Genomic DNA, 15,743 nt, shown 5'->3' on the forward strand with positions numbered 1-15,743 from the left:
ATTTCTCTTCTAGGGGAGTAAATCAGAGAATCGTGTTGCGAGGAATCGGTGCTGGCTAAGTGCTCTTCTCGCGATTTATTTTCGACCCGGAATTGAAACGGCTTCGTCTCGCTTTTTGATATTTTTGTTTCAGAATGTTTGCACGATCGGTTTGCAGTGATTATGGTGATATATTTTAAGTTTCGAACTCGAACGTAAGTGTTGGTGAAATTTATTTGTTTCGTGTATGTATGAGTGGTATGAGGGTGGATTTAAGAATGGACGGAAGGAGAGAAAGAGGTTTATTGATAATTTTTTGGTGTATGTGTTACGCGTGTGTGTGTGTGTTACATATGTGTTTGATTTTGATTTTAAAATTTAATCAAGGAAAATTAGTAAGAATTATTCGTTGTATGAACAATTAAGAAAGAAGCTTTTTTCAGAAAAATATTTTTGTCGCTTCTTCAATTGTTTAAAGAATTTCCTTTTTGAAATTTATGAAACGTATGTAACACGTGAAATTCTAGATCTATCCATCGTAGATCTATCATTAATTATGTGAAAAAGATAATATTACAAACAATGCGAAAAAGAAAAATCCAATTGGACGATAGATTATTCTGTATTTAATATTTGTTGTTGTAACTTTATTGTTGAAGAGTTATTGTACTTATGGAATTATGGCGGTAGCTTTCGAAGTCGAAGAAGGGCATCCGAAGTTCTGTAGGTTGTGAAAGAGGATAATGAAGGAAGGATGACGAGGTGCAAGCCGTTTCGAAGCCGTTGTATTGCAGAATCGAAGCGGAGTGCATTGTGAGTAGATAATAATGGAAAAGTATTCTTTTTTATTGAATTATATACTTCAGGATTCGGAAATTACAGAAATTAGAAAAATTTATATTATTCGGGAGACCTGAATTAGAAATAATTTAGATAATTAATATCGAATCTTCCTTATTATTTCCCCTCCTTTTTTTTTTTTTTTTTTCGAATACATTCATATTCGAAGCGATTTTAAATCAATCTGATTCTTAACAGAAGATTCTATTTCCGTGGCGTTACATTATAAAATATAAAATTCTCCATTAGAAAGGTCCACTTTTTCTATAAATCTCTTTATAAACATTACAATTACTCGACGAGTAAATGATATAAAATTCACATACGTGATAAAAATGAGATCCCCGTAACACCGATAACGCGACGATCATTCAAATCGTAGGAGAAGCGCGGAAATAGCAGGGAGCCAGTGGATCGAGACCTTGGCGAATTAAATGGCCGTTCGAATTCCTTTCGTCCCGTAACAACCGGTAAATCGCGAGCCGAGCGAGCGTTCTCGCGTCTCTCGTTCTCGTTGCCGTGAACTTATCGCGCAAAATCGCGAGGCGGGTAACGAGGCGGGCCGCGATGCAGCTGCAACGCGCCATCCGCATCCTCTCTCTCTCTCTCTCTCTCTCTCTCACACCCACCCTCCCTCCCTCCCTCTCTCCCCCCGCCCCACGTAATTGGCAGTTCACGCGGCCATTCCGGTGGAAGCCGCACGCGCGCCGAGGTTTTTGAACTCGCGGCCAAAAGAATCCCGCGCGCGCGTTATGCGCGGGCAGACCAGACGCCGAGGGGGAGGGAGGAGGAGGGGGAAGGGGGCGAAGGAAAGACGGGGCGAAGAAGAGGAGGCTTCCTCCGCGAGGAAGGCTCAGGGAGAGGAGAGGAGGGGGGGGGGGAGATAAAGACGTTTCCTCTCGCGCGTTCGTCGATAGTTTCCGTTATTTTTTTATTCTTTATTTTTTTATTCCCCCCCCCCCGCCTCCCCCCCTCCTCCTCCTCCTTCCTTCTCCTTCTTCTTCTTCTTCTTCTTCTTCTTCTTTTTAAGAAGGAAAGGAAACACGCGAAGCGAGGGGTATGCCACGCGAGGGGATTTCCAGTTGTGGGATGTGTGTGCGCTGACCAATGGGAGAGGGGGAGGGGGAGGGGGAGGGTAAATAGCCACGGGGACAATAGCCGTTTGCGGCGAGGCAAAGAGAAATTCGCGAAATTTATCGGTCGATCGCTTCGGAAGAATCGGTTTTCGGAGAATGGACGACGATCTTTGTCTTCTTTTCTTTTCTTTTTCTTTTCTTTTTTTTTTTTTTTTTTTTGGAAACGAAGCGAGGAGACGCGTTTGGAACGCGAGGCGAGCACGAGGCTCCGCTTTCTCCGGGGGAGATTTGGAATTGGAATTTTCTTTATTGGGGGAGTACTTTGTCACGTAAGTTTGATACGCATGAATCTTTGACGACTACGTTTATACAAGCTTCGGGATAAAATGATTCTTTTGACTCGAATCGATAATAGTTCTTTTTCAAAGTTGAAGAGAAACTCTCTCTCTCTCTCTCTCTCTTTTCGAAAAAATATATACATTTGTCCGAATTAATCGCGCTAAAAGCTGCCGCCTCGGGTAATATCCTTAAACGACGTGTCTATCGAATTTTCATGAGGAACGGTGGGGCGGAGAGCAGGAGGAGGGGGAGGAGGAGGAAACGGGCGGTGGTGTATAAAGATTCGAGAGAATAAACAAAGGAACGGAAGAAGCGGAAAACACGGGGACATCAGGGGAAGGAGGGGGAGGAGGAGGAGGAGGAGGAGGAAAGAAAGAGTTTTCTCTTCCCTCTGCTACACCCGGTCATTCGTCGAAAGTGGCCACGACGACGACGACTAAAGTTCGCGACAGGCTAAGAGCTTCTCCACCCGTCCGGGGCAGGCATTCTAAGATTGAAATTAATTATTTCTACACTCTGTTGCAGAGAGAGCGAGAGAGAGAGAGCGTTTCTTGGAAGGTTGGTGATGGGACTTGGTGGAAAAATTCGTCACGATGACACGACGATTTCGCGCGTCTATGCGATTACCAAAAAAAGCGACTCTCTTCCGTTTTTTTTTTTTTTTTGATTGGGATAGGTTTCCACTTCGTTTCCACTCTGTTTTTTCGCACGAAAAGTCGTTGGCATTAACGCCGTCCGGATGCAACATCGCCTCTTCGAAATCACCGTGTTGTTCCCTCCCTTCCTCTCTCTCCTCCCTTTCTCTCTCTCTCTCTCTCTCTCTCGACTGGTTTCGCAAGGGCCACCTGCGAATATTTCGACGGAGATTAACGCGATGGAATTTTAGACCGTTTAATCGGCGCCCCTCCCCTGTCGCTCCAGGAAGACGTTCCCGGTAAATTTTGAGAGGTGGGTCGGAAACGGGTGGATAGAGCGCTCTAGCTTGAACGAGTTTTGTGTACATAATTTAGTTTTGATTGGGGATGGCGGAGGTCTTTGGGATTTGGGGTTTGAGTGGCGTGGGTCTGCTTGTTTTTGACGAGACCAAGTTGAACCCCTGTACAACGTATGTTCTTCTTTCGCGTTGGATAGTCAAGTAGTCGTTGCGAAATACGTATAATCGTTTCGATCGAATTACCTTCCCTTCCGATTTTCAAACATCGTGGACAATTTTCGACAATCCCAATCATGATCTAATTTTATACTTTACAAAATTGTCTCGTTACAAAAATTCAGATTCAGATATTGGCCAAAGTATTGTTTCACACCGAAGAAATAAAGCAAGGAATAAATTAGTTTCGCTCGCGACAAATCCCAGGAAATTATCAATGGTCCAAGAATCCAATAAAACGGTGGACAGAGGCCACCTTTTGCCAAGATGTTTGCCAATAATTTCCTCGGTCGAGGAGGAAAAGAGACCTCCGTGAAATTATCGCCAAACGCACGAGTCCTCCTCCGCCACGAATCCTCGAGAAAGAGACATCCTCCCCTCGTTGCAGGGTTAATTCGCGCTAATCCGATACCGTTACGGGGAGGATTCTTCCGTTGCGGTGAATAACATTTCGATGATCGATCGGCGATCGCGGTTAAGAGGCGTATTAATTGGGCCGTCGATCGATACCTCTAATTACCGGTGCGCGCCGCGCTGATTAATTACCACCGGCTGGCCACGGCTGCTGCTAACCAAACCGAGATCGATGCCCGTTCTCCGCCTATTCTCTTTAATTCGACTCGATCGAGTGATTATTTTACCCACCTGCACCGCGCGTGTCCCCCTTTCCCTCCTCTTTTTTCTTCTTCCTCCTCCTCCTCCTCCTCCTCCTCCTCTTCTTCCGCGGTTAACGAAGAGGAAAAGATACGAGACGCGTGGGGATGGACGGGGATTTCGATTTCGTGGATTTGAAAAGATCGTAAATGATTGATTTCGTTTATCGGTTTTTTTAAAAAGTGACGGTATTTATGACATTTTAGAAAGAAATTTCTTTCGTTTTAAAAATCTTAAAGTAATCGTTGAGAAGAATTGTCGAAGGAGAGGGAAGAGAAGAAGAAGAAGGAGACGTGGAATAAGAAATTGAATTCCATTCTAAACTCCGCCTCTTCTGTAGTAAGATCCATTTAATTTCGACATATTTCGCCAGCTCGGTAGACGGATTTCGCAAGATTGCAAGATAAATGATCGATGAGACACGCGAGCCTCAACCTAACACCGATTCGCGTGGAAGGAGGAGAAATAGAAATAGAAGAAAGAAGGGGAGGGGGGCACGTTGATGGAAAAAACAGAGTCGCAATTTGCAAATCCCGATTTCTCGCTCGTGCGTGATCCCATTCTTTTGTATTTTGGAACGTGACTCAGGATTGGGTTCATTAGCATGAACTCCCGCCACGCGCCATTTCGAGAAACTGCGTAGTCGTTCAAAGCGCCGACAGGACAATAAATGATTCGGCATAATTTCGATGTTGTTATGTCTGCATTTTGTTGATGGCCCCGTTGACGCGTCAATTTCGAGCTGTTTTCTTGCGAGAACATTCTCGAATATAAACGACATTTTCTTTTTGATCGAAAATTTCGATCCTCCTCAGTTCTTTTTGTGAATTGATTTTTGGAACAATATTCTAGTCCCCAATATTCGATTGGTTCGATTTTAAAATTTTTTCAAAACTTGAATTGAGATAATTTATTAATTAACGACACTTGGAATTCGATGCAATGGTATAAATAGTAGACCGATGCATATGAAATTGCCGCGAATGTGTAAGGTCGTTGAAATTTTAACAAAAATTTGATCAAACGTGTCGTTAAATAATATTTATCGCGCTTTAATCCTTGGCACTGCCTGGAATATCGTTTTATTACAATGACAAATTAACGTTGGCAAGATTATATGTTACGTAGATTTAAAAAAATAAATCCACCAACAACCACCAACCAATTAAAGATATTGATCCTGACAATCTTGTTCGATAAACCTGAGATATAATTCGATCGACCTTTCAATAAACCTACAAACGTAAAAAATCTTATCGAAATAATTTATCAATTGTAACGTTCCAACACAATCCTTCAACATTCAATTAATAATATAACAAAACTACGTTTTCCATTTGTTTAATACACAACGCGCATACATTCTTAAACGAAAGAACAGCAGCTAGCAACCGAAAGAGAACACGTTCCCTCTTTTTTCCTCTTTTTTTCCAAACTGCCATACATCAAAAGCCCCTTCTTGCTGTTCCGTCGCTTCTTTCCTTTTTTTTTCTTCCCTTCCTCTCCTTCTCCTTCTTCTTCTCCTGGCGTGCTCGCATCCGGTGATCAGGGATAAGAACAAAGTTTGCCACGAGGACGAGCATTTTGCCACGATTTCCCGACAATTTGGAGCGATTTCACGTTCAGCAGGAGTCACAGTCCCTCCGTCGCGCTACGTCGATTACGCGTTTACAGGTAATTTACTGTTTAACGACAGCCCCATGGCCCGGCCGTTGCTCAAGGACTCGACGCCGATTTAATTAGCGTTATCGCACCCTCGTCACGGTTGTCCCTACCTCGCAAAATCTTGCATTTCGCAAGGATTTCACCGCTGGCCTTTGCGACGGGCTGCCTAACCAGCGGAACGATCAGGCAAATTATGAATTTCGTATGCGACCAGAGCCATCCTCGCTAGGTCAACGTTTAACCGTCTAAAAATCGTAATGAAGAGGAGATATCGATCGAAATTGCAAAAAAAGGGAGGAGAGAAAGGGAGAGAGAGAAGAGATAGAAGGGCGGAAATCCGTTGACCGTATTTCGATTTCGCCCCCCTATTTGAAAGGCATCTTTTCTACCGTATCTACAATTAATCGAGATTGTCTGCGATCTGATATGTAAATCCATCGGATGAAACACCCTTAGAAACTTTTTTTATTCGAATTTCGTTTCGAGGTCGTATTATTTTTTTTTTTTTTTTTTTTTTTTTTCCGTCGAGGAAGAAGAGCAAGCTTTTGAATTACCGCAACTGAATATCCAGGACGATATAAATTTTCAAGTTTTCAAGTTACGAGTATAAATTAAAAAGGGAAAAGATAACTTTTGATATCGAGTATAATTATCGACGATCATTGATGATCTTTAAAGTGACTTTTATCACACGATTTTCTTCTGAATAACTAATTAATCGTTAATCATGACGACTCGATGTGATCTTCGAATAAATCATTGCCTCCACAACTTTTCCGCGATTCTTATATTCGTAAATTTTCGGTTTTAATCCGTAAATCATTTCAGAGATGAAATTTTCATCGAAATATATTTTTCGACGAAGCGAAAATAACAATATTTATTCTCGCGCATTACTTTTGTCGTAAGTATGGTGGATGGTGGATTACAGGTGCGCACAAGTAACGCAACACAAGCCGACGAAAATCAAGAGAAGATGGTGGAGAAGGTTGGAAAAAGGTTCGAGATGGAAGAGATTTAACCTCGCAGAGATCCTGGAAATTATGTGAATAACGTATATACACACAGGTTTCCCTCCGGTATTGCGAACATTTGTCACCGCCATCTTCGAACTGTCGACTTTCAAAGCTGCTCAACGAGAAATTTCATCCATGGGATTTATCCTGTCCCCACGTGCTGCACTCGCGCATTATTGTGCACGCACGTTTTATCCACCGTGGAAAAGAAGAAATTCGCAAGTTCACGCGATTTAATGTTAATTTGACGATTGACACGCGACAAAGTCGAATCGAAGAAATTTGTCCCGAAATCCTTGCTTCAATGGAACCAAGCGTTCTTTCCATCTGGAAATTCTTCCATCAATTATTCTCTCGTCAACGCGTGCACAATGATTATTGAATCTAACAATCCTCTTCTCTCTCGAGGAATCCGATCGATGGATTCATCGAAACGATGCCGCCATCCATAAATCATTCGACGCTCGCTAATTTCAAGTGTAAAAGCTCAAGCCAATCTATTAACGGTTACAACATTAATTCATTTCAATATCATATAAATTAATCGCAAAGCTTGGCAAAGATTTGAAAGAACCATGATAAATCGTGCCTCTAGCAAGAAATTTTATTTCGAATCGTGCTGTGAATCGCACAGTGATACATCGTATCCTCAATTTTTAAATTATCTCGTTTCCTTCGTTCACCGAAAATTCCTCGAATATCCCAACATCGCTTCGATACGACATTAAACAAGAATCAATTGGAATCGTGTTGGATGAGTTCGAGAAATAAAAATTCTCGTACGAGATTTCGACAAAAAAAACAAGAAAAGGTTAACGACAAACATATCGTTTCGTTGGCGTGCTCCACCGGGATTCCTCGAATTTCCTCGCCAATATCGCGTGTGTCGCGCCCGCATCCGGTGGCATCCGCGAGGTGCCACGTGTTTCGCGCAAAACGTGAGCCCCGAAGTTCATTAGCACCGCCACGCGCCAATAGCCAGGGCCGTTGCACGCTGGCGCCGAATGGCGCGGCGTGCCGCGCGCGATGAAAGGGATCACCGGCGTAAGAAAGAATTCTTTCCGGCGTTTGCACGTGGCCGCGGAGGGAGAATTCACGCTCATCAAATTCTTTTCGTCGCGAATATTGCCCCCCTCCCCCGTTTTTTCCAGAGGAGCGATTGCGGGATCGAAAAAGCGGTCGGTTTTTGTTCTTTTCCTTCTTACAGAGAAATTTCGAGAAGGTGAAACGGTTGTAATATACATACTTTTCGTTTATCCATTATTTCGTGGAAAATAAAATTAATACAATCCTCCGACCGATCGTATTAGATGTCATTTATGAAATTGGAACTGGACGATGAACCATCGATCGAACGTATTTTTATATATATATGTATATACATTTTTCTCCTCGTTATCGCGTACACGATACGCGTATACGACGTATCAGCGCACGTGATAATCGAGCTCGCGTCTCAGCATTACGCGTAGCGAAGCATGTTGCCCATTTTTCGAGGTTCGATCGATAGTCACGCGATCGTGGCCGCAGCCTTCTTCCCTGAGAACGTGCCGCTCTCGTTTCCAAAGGTCGATCGCCTTGTTCCAACGTTTGACGCAGCTCGGTGTCCTTCTCTCGGTTGAAAATAAAAACGATGACCGTGTATAAAAAGGAACGTGGCGGAAAGTTTTCGTAACCGGATCTGAACGCGATGCGTGCCGCTAAATTTAACGTCCCCTCCTTCCGTAAAGCAACACCAATTAACCCGTCTCTCTCTTCATTTTCTCTCTTTTCTCCCTTCTTTTCAGCTCGAGGAACGCGAGGAGACGTCGAAGGATGCGCCGATCGAGGTACGGAATCGACCATCCTCCGTTAAAGAAAAGACGAATTATTTACTTGTATCGAAAGGTAGGGACGACGCTCGGTTGGAATAGCTCTCCCGGAATTCCAACTGTAATTTAATCATCGTTTCTAAAGACGATTTGCTCTTTAAACGTATTTTCATTTCCCAATTTCTTCGCTTTCTTCATTTGTATTCGCGAACACGCCATCTTTGTTACGTGCGCTCTTGCTTCGATCATTCCTCATCGTTCCATCATATATATATATATATAAAACTGTTTAAGAATAACGAAACCGTATGCGTCGATATAAAATTTCCAATCGTAGTTTCCGCCCGTGAAGCCCCAATTACAGTGAACACGCTCAAAACACAGGAAGAGGGAAGCGATAATCGCATCCCCTCGTTCACGGGGCGAGGAGGGTATCTTTCCATCGATCGGGTATCATTTTCCCTTGGCGAGGAGCGGTTAAAAATCGGCCGCGTAAAAATATCATCCGCCACGACCCAGTTCGCCGTTGCATCCGCACGGAACACGGTGTTGGGACCCCGCGACCTCTTCCGCAATATCGCCGTTCCGCCCGTTTTATATTAAATATCCGACTGCGCTCGACCCGCTCGAGGACTCGCGCCCGTTCCAATGCAATTACCGGCGCATCGATGCCGAAACTGGGCCACAACCAGCCCCTAACCGTTCTCCCCGCGGGGGTGCGCCAATGGGGGGAGAGGGGGGGGAAGAGTCGCGAGGTCCCTTCTCAACGAGGGACAATTTAAACGGGATCTCGAATAAATTGCCACGATAATTGTATGTTTCCTTCTTTTTTTTTTTTTTTTTTTGTTAGGAAATGTGAAGAAAGGGGTTTATCTTTTAATTGTTGAGTAGGATTTTCGATGATTGTCCCAATCATATTTAAACATCCTACCAGTGAGGATGATAGTTTTTCTCTACGAAAACTCGTATAAAATCAAAGATAAAGATAAAATTCCAAAATTTTGCATTTTGATGCGATTCGTATATCTTTATCTCTATCTTCACCGGTGATTGTCACAATTTTTCTTTGCTCAAATGCAAACCACCGCTTTATTTTTCAGAACGTCAAATATAAACTTCAACCTCGAAGGATTGAACCACGATGATCGGGGATAAAGGAATCGAACGTTCTCCCCGATCACGCGTTTAACTCCCTCGTGCACACGATAATAACCATCGAAACGAGTTATCGTCCCGAGTTCGTTATATCTGGGCCCCCGATTTTCCCTCCCCCCTTTCGAAGCCCATCCTCCGAACCCATACCTCTCTCTCTCTCTCTCTCTCTCTCCTCCCAATACCCTTCCTCCCCCCCTGAGGGGGCCTTCAATTACGGCGGAGGCGACGCTCTCGCCCCGCGTTGCGACAGGAAACGCGGGCCTGACGTAAAGTATGACGCGCGGAGTAATTTTAATTACGCGATGCAGCAGCCCTGAATTGTTGCTACCGGGAGCTTCAGACATATTGGACTAATTCACGTCATTCGGGCGACACTTATTAAACCCGGGAATGCCGTCAGCCTTAATCCTCCTGTAGAATGCAAGATGAGGTTGGCGCGTTAAGGGGGTGCGGAGGAGGAGGAGGAGGTTGAAGGAGGTTGAGCGGGGGAGAGGGGGTGGCTGGAGCGACGAGAGAGGACGTGATAATCTCTGAGGCGAGTCCTGGGGAACTTTTCCCAAGAGTCCTTCGCCCCCTCTTCCACTCTACTTTCGAATAATAGAGCCGCTAGTTTCGCTCGGTGTTTGTTGGAAAGCTGCGTTTGTCTGAAAACCGTATCGACGGGTTTTTCCCTCGTATTTGGACACCTTGGATTTTCTTTTATTTTGGGACGGATATAGATAGATGGATAGATAGATAGATAGATAGATAGATAGAGTTGAAGGATCAATCGTCGTTGTTGATCATTCCAGTCGAAACTTTTTTTCTCGAGAAAAGAATTCGTTGATTTTGAAATCGAGATCTTGAAATTGAATTAAGATGGACTTCAGATTTCCAAAATTAAAAATAAGCGAAGATATACGTATTTTCGATGTACAAATTTTTATCGTTCTCTTTACACCTTGTCGAGAAACCAGTTGAACCGTTTTTTCAGAAAGGTATGAGGAGAAGGTATGATAAATCGAATAACGAAGACATCCTCGTTGGAGGACGATCGGTGGATAGCATGTATCGAGTTAAAAAGGACAGCACGGGCCATGGAAAAGAGAGGGTATCCCCGTAATGATCGGGCCGCTTTTGGGGGCCGCGGCGGTAACGAAGGCGAAACAAAACGTTGAGCGATATAATCGTTGAATAATAATCGGTGCGTGCGTCGTTATCGGGCGAGGATAACGAGCGCTATCGTTAAGTTTTAATGAGCGCTAGCCCTAAATTAATATAACGATCCATCCGCGGACCGTGACGAGGCGACGGCCCGCGTCCAAGTCCCGTGACGTGACACGATGACCACACCACCGTGACGACATTCCCGCGTTTCGATCAATGCCCGACAATTGTCGCAATTACGTGTGAATTATTAATTAATCGCGTCCTATCCTTGCTTATCGGTGATTTAGTTCAGGCTCGATTTTCTCCTCGATTCGAACATTTCACGAAAAGGACGAGTGCGCTTTACTCCTCGTTTCGATTCTTCTGATTTCGCGAGATTTGTCACGATTTATTTTGAAATTTAATCGAAGTAAAAATTATATATTGACATATTTAAAAAGAGAAGAAAAAATTCACCGAGAATTCACGAGAGAATAATCCTAATGATTATCCATTTCATCGACGGTGTATCCCTTCGAAGCCTCCCCACGTTCTCATTGTTCTGAAAATCCATTTCGAAGAATCGCGCCCAAGCTATCGATGTCAATTAACCGGCGAGGCTCGTTCGTTGATTAAAGTCATCCGTCTAGGTAATTAGTGATTAATTGAAGGATCGTCCCTTAAAGCAGCCCCAAGCAACGCCCCTCCTCGTCGTCGCTAATTGGGTGTAATTAGCGCGCCGCTGCCCACTCGATTCCTTCGATAAGCGATCGTTTCAACTTTTGACAGGCGGATCGAACGAATTTTTTCCTATTCAAAGATCCGGAGGGTGCACGCATCCGACTCTCTGAAACTCTCGAAACGCGTGTCCTTTGCCTCTCCTTGCGATCGAAAATTCCCGTCGAAGGGAAGGGAAACGTTTTGTTTCTTGCCAATGAATTTCGACATCCCCGAATCATGACATCAAGCACAATGCTTGACGTTCACGATCTCTTTTCTAAAAGTTCAAGATTCGTCCCAAAATTCTTATCGATGGAGGAAGAATTGTTTCAAAGAGAACAAACGCCGGTAACGCGACGACTGTGGTAAAAAAAAAAAACTGTGTCAAACAGTGTCTAGCCACATTTCCCCGGTAATTTCGTCGAATTTGCTCGGTCCACCACCTGTATTCTCCTCTCTGTGGAACGGAAACCAAAAAAGGAAAGATTGAAATTCCTCGACTCGACTCGAAACAGCCTCGAAGAGCCGGCAATCTAACAGCGGGAGTCGCCTCGTGACTTTGTCCCCCGCTGTTCCACGATCCGCGTTTTCAGCAACGTTTCCAGCAATAAGAGACGAGGCACGTTCGTTCTGGTCTGGTAAAGAGTGGCTGTGTCTGAAAGAAAAGCATCGTCCGATGGTGAATCTCTGATCCGGAACGTCGTCCGATTTAATTAGCCAACCTTGAAGGGGGCGCGATAATTTCTTTTCGAGACGAAAAGAATAGCCGATTTAATTGCGAAAGGTATACAATATTTGACGAGGCTGAACAACATCACCAGACGTTATTACGTTCACGATGATTCATAATATAATAATAATAATAATAATAACAATAGAGGAACAACAGATGGTGGTGTTAATTATTAATTAATTGTTCAATTTCGAGTCAAATTGAAAGTTTAATTTTCTCACTGGCTTTGAATGATTAATATTCTATAACAGAGGAACACATATTCTCCGACGTTTCTCCAATTTTTTTCTTTCTTCAATTTATACTTTGACTCGTCAGATTCGCCGCATCATCGTTCAATGAATTTTCAACGAATGCTTGTTTCGACGGAAGCACAAAGACTGCGCTTTTCTTTCGGTCATTGAAAAGAATCATGAAAAAGAAAGAAAAAAAAAAGAATGCGATATCCATCTACAGATTTCCATCGGAAGTCGAGCACCACGAAAGTCCTTTTTGTTCGATAGATCATTGAAATGATGGGGCGAGGGGTGGTCTATGAATAGGAGGGGAGGTTTAAACAGCGTGGCTCCTTTTTCCATCGATGCTCGTGACATGCACGGCACCGCTCACCGTTTTGACGTAGATGTATTTGTTTAACATTTCATTCGGCCGTTTCTCTCGTCTCGGGCTAAGTGCATTCAACCTTCGCTCGATAATGGATGTCTGCGGCGTAGACGCGTGGAATGAAGTTTTGACTTTGCATAAACAACAGACTCGGAGGAGGAGCGAAGGATGGAGTTGTTGCGAAGGGAAGATATTATTGTTGCAGTTCTACTTTCATTACGTGGAACAGATGCATAAACTTTGGAAGATCCCCGCCTCGAATAAAGCGTAACCAAGAAAGGAACCTTCTCCTCTGTCAATATTTGGATATCAGAGTGCTTGCTTTGCTTTTGTCAAGATTATACATCTTCCACTTAAGAAATTATTAAGATCAACTTTAAGGGTTCGAAATTAGGATTTCATTAATTATCAGAAAATTATCAGAAGATTATAATATTGGGAATTTTGTGAGTGGCGCGATGATAAAATTTCTTTACGTATCACCGCGCGTTAACTAAAATATATACTCAAACAGAACAGGTGTATATATATATATATATATCAATTAACAAAAAAGTTTACTGTAGACTCATCCATTTAACATTAAACTATAAAAACATATACTTCGTAATAGTTTAATTTTATTATTGAACAAAAATAGGACACAACAACAACAACAACAACAAATTTCTATCGACAAAATCGGTCTTTACTTTCGAGACAACCGAATCTCCTTGATTATGGAAAAAAGAAGAAAAAAACTTTCGTGGCCGACCAACATCGTTAGAAATAAACTACGAAAAATAAGGATGGATTTGGGGCGGATTTTTTTCCCTTGATCGAGGCCACACGCGCGCAGAAGAGAGAGAGAGAGAGAGAGAGAGAGAGAGAGAGAGAGAGAGAGAGAGAGAGAGTTCTCGCATACATAATTCATGGAAAGACTTGCGGCGGAGTTGGTTGACATAACCGCGGCGTAACGCGTCGTAATGCGTCATAATGTATAATAATGCATCGTAGCCGGGAGCGTAATGCATGAAAATGGTCCTGCTGCCGCGAGTGGCTTTCTTTATTTCATCGCCGCCATTAAACGCGCCCGTGATTTCCTGCTGGCACGGTGTAATCTAATTTCGCGGCTTGCTCGCGCAATTATTGCCCAACCCCCTGCCAACCCCCGATCCCTCGCGCCGCGAGAAGGTTCGCGCGATACGTCGCTTTAATGGCCATTATTAGAACGGCGGGGAACACGTTTCTGAAACTTCCTACGTGTAATTGTCGAAACTCGATCGTGGGATCGCTACTGTTATCGGTTTTTCGGTGGAAGGGTTGATGGAGAAATGGCACTTGAAGGTATCGGGTGTACGATTATTACCATCGTCCTTCCCTTTCTTTATTTTTCAAGTTTCGAAGTTTTCAAAGTGTTTTTTTTTTTTTTGTTTTTATTTATTTAATCCTCATATCGATTGCGTTCGTTAGATTTACATTGGGATGGGAATTTAAACGGAGGGAAGATTCTATATGATAACGGGAACGTTTGAAACGAGATGGTTTGGATAAAAATATTTTACATTTTAAATTATTCGTTTCGAGCGATCAAACGAAATTGGATCTAGTTAAATTTTTTTTGAGGAAACGATCTTGGAGAATTCGAACGAGCAAAGAGAACGAATTCACGCGATTAAAAATTACTGTTTGTACTGTTAATAATTAATCGACAATACGCGCAATTTCTCTCGACGATCGTTGTACGAGCGGTATATAAGGGAAATAAGTAATCCAGGGAAGAAACGAAAGATGCATCGTTTCAACTTGCAATTTTCCCAATTTTCCAAGAAATACGAAGAAGCATAAAAATTGGAATATTTTCTGACCGATTTCAATTTTATTCAATTCCGGCCATGCCCCCGTGGAATATAGAGTGGCATCATTTCCGCCTAGAGTATAAATTCGATCTTGACAGAGTGGAATGTGAAACGCGGACTCGGCACGGCCATTAATGTTTTCTCGTTTCGCGAAACAACGCTTGGCGTCGTTGCTCGTTAAACATGCTAATACACGGAAACTTAGGGTAAAGTATGGTTATTAGGGTCGTCCAGATTATAGCGGGGAAGCGGAACGACGCGGAGAGACGACGGAACGGGGAGAGTAATATATATCTCTCTCTCTGTCTCTCTTCCCCTTCGTTCTCCTCCTCGACAAATAGCTTAGAATAATTTAAACGTCCAACAGATACAGACCAAATGTTTATATTGCGAGAGACAGAGGTGGTCAAATATAGGTGGAAAGTACAATATTGAACGATCAAACGGAGATTTCCAACTCGCGTGATTTCAAATTGTGAAGGAAACACGCGCGATTGTCTCTCGCGATTTGTTGTCGAACGCGAATGATTAACAGGGAAAATAACGCAGATTGTGTTGCATTGGTTTATCCCGATAATTATGCCGAGATTGGCAAAATCTGGCTTTTCGAAATCGTCCACTTTTCGTTTCGTGGCAACAATATCCGTATCCGAAAATCGGTTCGTTACTGGCATAGATGGAATCGTGCATAGATTGGAGATATAAAAATCGTGGATGGCACTAACATTTTTTAATCTAAATCTAAACCTATCGTGAATTCTATCGAAGATCAAGTATTTCGCAAATATCGTGAAAATTAAATTTGAACGCATTCGTGTTTCAATCAAATCACTCCTGCTTCAAATAATTAACAAAAGCTACGCCACCAATCATTTTCATTTTTCCTTCCACGCTACGATACAATTTATAGGCCATGGTACATAATTCGAACGATAACAATTTTTCGCGGCACGAGAGATAAGCGAAATAAGACGATGACGAGGACAAGTCGGATGATCGAGGAAACGAACGAGTTCCACTTCGATTCGATGGGTTT

At 43.0% G+C, this 15,743-nt stretch overlaps 1 long non-coding RNA gene across 1 annotated transcript in view; it reads left to right on the forward strand.

Annotated features, from left to right (window-relative positions):
* The first annotated feature begins 638 nt into the window (after positions 1-638).
* Positions 639-15,743, forward strand: part of LOC147656699 (uncharacterized) — an 86,889-nt gene continuing 71,784 nt past the window's right edge. The window contains exon 1 of the long non-coding RNA XR_015293634.1: positions 639-792. This is a non-coding gene — a long non-coding RNA (uncharacterized LOC147656699). The remainder of the gene's footprint in view (positions 793-15,743) is intronic.

The sequence above is a fragment of the Apis florea genome, unplaced genomic scaffold (genome assembly GCF_048593485.1).
Source record: "Apis florea isolate Af1SG1 unplaced genomic scaffold, ASM4859348v1 contig_3496_pilon, whole genome shotgun sequence".
Classification (NCBI taxonomy): Eukaryota; Metazoa; Arthropoda; class Insecta; order Hymenoptera; family Apidae; genus Apis; species Apis florea.